Source organism: Diospyros lotus, chromosome 12, assembly GCF_014633365.1.
Source record: "Diospyros lotus cultivar Yz01 chromosome 12, ASM1463336v1, whole genome shotgun sequence".
Taxonomy (NCBI): domain Eukaryota; kingdom Viridiplantae; phylum Streptophyta; class Magnoliopsida; order Ericales; family Ebenaceae; genus Diospyros; species Diospyros lotus.
The window spans coordinates 11,385,859-11,392,027 of NC_068349.1; positions in this window are offsets into that span (position 1 = coordinate 11,385,859).

Sequence of the window (6,169 nt, forward strand, 5' to 3'; positions counted from 1 at the left end):
TTTAACTTATCTTTTTTTATTACCTATGTTTATTATATATATATTTATAAAATTCTACAAAAATTTTGACCATCTTTTCTGTAAATTGGACTTAACCAACCTATAGAGAGACATTGCATCCACAACACAACTAAAGACACTTAATCATACTCATCCAACATCTCAACTACTACCAAATAATTCAAGTTTCAATTCCCAATTAAACCAAAACTAACTTATTTAAAATTTTAGGATTAAACAATTAAAAGAATGGGTAAATAAATGAATAATGAACAAGTGTCTCAAAATTACTAGTCCAAAACTAAAATCTTATACCATGGTTTATTAGGTGAGTTTGTCTTTAAGCGATCTCCTCAATTCATCTAGCTCTTATAACCTGAAATGTGAGAAAAATAAATGGGTGAGCTAAAGCTCAGCAAGTAAACTCCATGCACATGATATATGCTTATAACATGTAAAGTTTGGATAAATTTCGAAATATTCATCCCCATTTACTTTAACTTCTCAAAAACATTTTATTATTTTTGTGAGCTCACTTCGTGTGTCATCTAGCAAATCAGAATACAGTGGGCAATTCTTGTTTGGAATTGGGTTCATTCTACTAGTAATACTACGAAGCGATAAAAAGTTTTTTTCACTTTCAACTTTCATATTCACATTATTTCTTAAGTCGAGTGCATCGGTCCCCCATGCCCCATTTTCCACTCACATCATTCATGGCATAGACATACACCCATTTTCTTAAAAAAAAAAAAAAAAAAAAACTTGGGAGACATATCTTTGAAAGAAAACTTGCATTTTTCCACACTTTTTATTTAAAAAAATTTAACTTTCTCAAATCGATGCCTATGCATGCTCATTGATGCAATAACATAGTGTGTGTATATATATATATATATATGCATGCTTAATTATTTCATTGAGCGTAAGAAAATGACACATGGTAACGAAAAGTTTTAGAATCAAATATTTGCAAGCTGACCACAAAGCATAATATTTTCACATTAACCATTCAATATGGGGTGAAAATTAGGAGGAGTTTACTTACCTTAAGTCTTTAAAGTTCACTTCTTGAATTTACTAGTGGAGGAATCTTAGTTGCCCACAACGTTAATGTGCTAAAAATCCTAGTTCATTATCATTTATTTCAAAAATTTCAATAATCCTTATTTCTAAATATAGCTCACTATTATATTTTCTTGAGTAAATTTATCATAACACTATATGTATAAATAGTAATAAATGCAAGAATATAAAGAAAACATTTATAATAGGAATCTACTAGTGAAACACTACTAATTCACAAATTTAAACTATCAGTCCTTACGAAAGCAATCATAACTTGAAATTCATAGCACGAAATCATGTGAATCCAATTTGATGGGCTAAATAACTTAAAGGGCTACATTCTCAATTAAATTCACATTAAGATTTATATTACAGAACTCTTAGAATATTTTCCAAATCCATAAACATATTTTTTTTTTTACAACACGCAGTAAAATAAAAAAAATATTTTGAAATAGAAAACAATGTCGTAAAATTATAAAATTCACAAGTAATATATAAAACTCTTATAAGTTCATCATATTTAAAAATGAGTTCATAACCGCAACGTTTGGGATACCAAAACATTATTCTATCCTCCAAAGCATTATTCTTATGTAAATCTGCCTATGTATACGAAAAAAATGTCATAAAAACTTCTACGAGTCTCCAAATTATGTCATTCCAAATCTAGATGATAGATAACTCATAGAGGGTTATTTTCTAATTTGAATCACCCCAAAATTCAGCATATACAATCCGTGACAAACTTTTAAATTAGGGGCAAAAAGCTGTCTAATATAGACAACCTTATTATTTTATTAAATCTGTCAAAATTACATGCCTATAATACCCAATTGATATAAAATTGAACCAATTATGTGCATTCAACTACATCTATGTATATATTGTATGTAAAATACACATCATATTAAATAGGTTGATTTGGAAAAAGTTTAATAAAAAGAAAAATTACCTTCTTTTTCTTTTTCTAGCCAAGGTCGAGAGCACAATGTGTGTTGAGAGAGGAGAGCAATGCGATCTGAGAGGGAAATGTGAGTTTGAGAGGAAGAGAGGGAGAGACCTGAGTTTTGAGGGAAGGAAAAAGATGAATGAGAATTTTTAATAAGTTTTGAGTTAGGTTGGACTTTATTTGGGCCTTTTGTTTTTTTTTTTGTTCATTTATTGGGTCAAGAATGTATCTCTTATAAATTAACACAATATTAAACTAATTTGTATGCTATATCCCTATCAAGTGTTACTAAAATTTTCTAAACTCGAATAAATGCATTTAACCACTTAAACCAAATTCGATAGAAAATAATATATTTGGTAATTTAAATTAATAATAACACACAAAATTGCATAATAACAAATTACAAATTTTCTAATTGGACGGTGGCTTTTAATTCCTTTAATTGCAAAATAAGCCTCAATAATTGATAATAATAATTATAATTTAATTATTTATTATGATATAAATAGTAAAATTATATAAAATTTATAAATACACGTAAAATATGACACGTGATATTACATAATGAGAGTGGAACACTTAAAACTCGTGGACTGAATTATGGGTACAGAGTCTATCCCTTTCTTTTTATGCATTGTTGGTTCCAATTTACACTAAACTTTTTAAGTGTTGAAGTGCAGAGTTCAAGTGTAGACAAGAGGGCCCATTTTGATATGATCTCAATCTCTTGGCTGTCTTTTATTTTCATAGTTTGATAAATTGGAAGTAGTGAACTTTACATTAACAAACTTTACTACATAGGGTTAATTTTTAGAGAAACTTTAGAGTTTAGATACCTAATTATTTTTATAATCTTTATTATGATGATATTCATATTATAGTCATCTTACCTTCTTCCATGTTCATTTTTAGTATAATAATATAAGTACTTTAAAACAAGTTAGATGTTCCTTCCAATCCAAAAGGGTGATCGGAGGTGGACTTGCAACGACGAGGGAATGGGTTACGGCAATTGGTTCGTCAGGGGGTGGCTGACACCTACTAGCACTCCGACGTTCAAATAAATGAGAGAATAAGTTGACAAAGTATTGGTAGGTTAAAAGAAAATATACCTTGTCTTTAGAAAGATCTAGTTTATATAGAAATATGAGAGATCTTCCTGCATGTATGTGTCGTGCGTTTGTACCGTGATGAGACTAGATATTCGATGCCGACGAAACTGTCTGATGGTGGCATGGTGCCAATGAGACCTTCATTAAATGATGATAGAATTTACCATTAATAAAGATGAGATATGTACAGGTGCCAGCCACTCCCTGATGAACTTATCACCGGAGACCATTCCCTTACCGTTACAAGCTAGACTCCGATCGCCCATTTGGACTGAAATGAACATTAGTAGTAACCAAAACAATATCTAAATTATCTTTATGAAAATAACATTTTTGTCAAAATACTTTAACAATTTATTGAAACTAAAGTGATAAAGAGATTTAAGCTAAGTCAAATAGACATTAAATCCATGGCAAAGTTGAGCTTTTTAAGACCTGTTATTATCAAAACCAAAAAACTTTTTTTTCTATGATTCTCCCCCAATTTAAATGAGACAAAGGAATAACACATCGAATGGTCAATTCTGTCCCATTACCTTTGTTTCTCTGGAATTAGCAAAACTTCCTTTCATCCACCCACGTTCCTATTTCCCAAACAAGCCATTCTTCAATTTTTGTGAAGATTGACCAACTTATCCATTTTTTATTTTCCCTTTTAGTTTTTATATGTTTAATTTCTTTTAATGAAAATTGAGCATATTGTTTGACGAGACATTTCTTCGTATATTTTTGTTTGATCGGCCCGACCCATCAAGTTACGAGTTGGATTAAGTTGGTTAAATCAATTTGTTTGATATTTCTATTACAAAACAAGTCAATAATTATTACTGATCATTAATATAAGTGAATTATTAAATAAAATTGAAAAATGAAAAGAAAAAAAAAAATTAAAGGCGGAAACAAATTCTTCTTTATCCTAACATTATGAGAACACAAATAAATGATAAACATAATTTTTTACTTTTTATCTACAAAAGTATAATTAAATGAGTTTTGAGATTTTAAAATTCAAACTTGACCTCTAAATAAAAACTTATTACTAGTCAAAAATAAAAATAACAAAAGAATTTAAGGTCACCCCTCATTTAATTAGCAGATCAAGTTATCTCTCATTTAATTATTTTATTTCATATATCTACTTACACGTGTTAAAAATATATTTGTTCATAGTAAATTTTTTATTATATTATATATAAATATATATTTTTTTATTTTGTAAATATTACGCAAACTTTTCTTAATTGAAGGATTGTCGCACATGCCTCTAACTAACAGATTTTGAATTGGAACTTGATGACGACGAAGATTCAACCAACCATTATAGGTGATAATTTTTTTCTAATAAAATAATTATAAATATTAATTTGAATTATATCTATAATTAAGAATTAATAAAAGTAATGTTAATTATTTTTTTTAAAAAATTTATCACCAATCAATAAAATTGTTTGATTATAAACTTATTTTGTAGAAGTTACGACGAATGTAATAAATTGTTATTATTTTATTGTGTGAAGTTTGATATTAAGTAAAATATTAAATTTGATGATTGTTTAATTTGCTTTATGAAATTATATATTAATTTAGAATGTTGCATTATATTAATTGTTAATTTTTATTTAAATGTTATAATATGTATATGCATATTTTTTACTTTATATTCAAAAATTCAAAATAGGAAATATAATATATATTGGTCTAATCTTAGCCCTTATCATAAAAATTTGAATTTAAATTCAAGTAAATTTGGATAAGATGAATATTTCTAATCTAATTAAGTTTGACCATTTTTTAAAATGACTCGTGTACACTAACCCATATTAAAAAAAAAAAATAGACTCGTGATTCTCAACCCTTAAACTGACATTAATTTCTATGTATTGGGTCAAATGAAATAATTTACTTAAATAAAAAAAATATTTAAAAAAATATTTTATAATTTTCTTAAAATACAAATTTTATGACATAAAATTATCCATATACTACTCACAATTTTGAACTCATAATATGGTATAACATAAATTTAAAAGTATAACTTAAAATTAATTGTAATGAATTATAATACTACTAATAAACTTATGTATAATAATACTATGACGAGTAATAACTAAATAAATAAACGGTGAATATAAAATTGACTTAAAGACTTATTATTGTAAAAGAATATTAGATTAATTAAAGTGTCATTTCAAATTTTGTAATTTAAAAAAATATTTATTTAAATCAGCAAATGAATCCAATGGGTCACGCCGCAGGCTAACCCGTGGCAAGGGAGTGTCACGTTGGGCCACGTGTCCTCAATTCGGCGTAACCCGCTTGCTATATATAGTAACAAAACGTACGAGACTAAGATAGTAAGTAAATAGGCTAATTTTGTTAGTAGTACTTTAGTCAGAAATTATTATAAATAAATTTTTACAAAGGAAGATACGGAAAATATGATAATTCGAAATTTATCCATTAAAAAGTTAATATTTTTAATAATTAAAAATCACATCACGCAACACGTGTTTCTCAAGTACATGTGTTTCTCAAGTGTGCGGAGACTTATCACATAGACTTATCTCCACGTGTCACTCTAGTCGTATCCGTACGATGATTAGGTTATTGAAGATTATTATTCATTTTACTTTTAAGATAAACAAATAATAATAATAATAATAATAATAGAAAAATAAAAACGTCGCCGCAGTCAACACCAGATCGATAAATATTCAGCACAGAAGAAAATAGAAAGTAACAGAAAAAAGAGGCTGCCGGGGGCGGGCTTCACAAGTACAACGCTTTGTTACGGTCACAGCCAGCGGTGAATGAGAATGTCTGTGAGACTGTACCGACACAGGCATGTGATTCTAGACTCCCGTTGCTTATACTTCACGAACAACCAACTCAATTGGCTTGGTCCTTTTTACTCCCAACCAGGGACTGCCACGTTTATTACACTCCGTTTTTGCCCACCGGGTTGAAAGTATTTTCCAAAAAACCCCACTTTTTTTTTTTTTTTTTTCTTTTTCAAATTCGTTGGCGATCACAC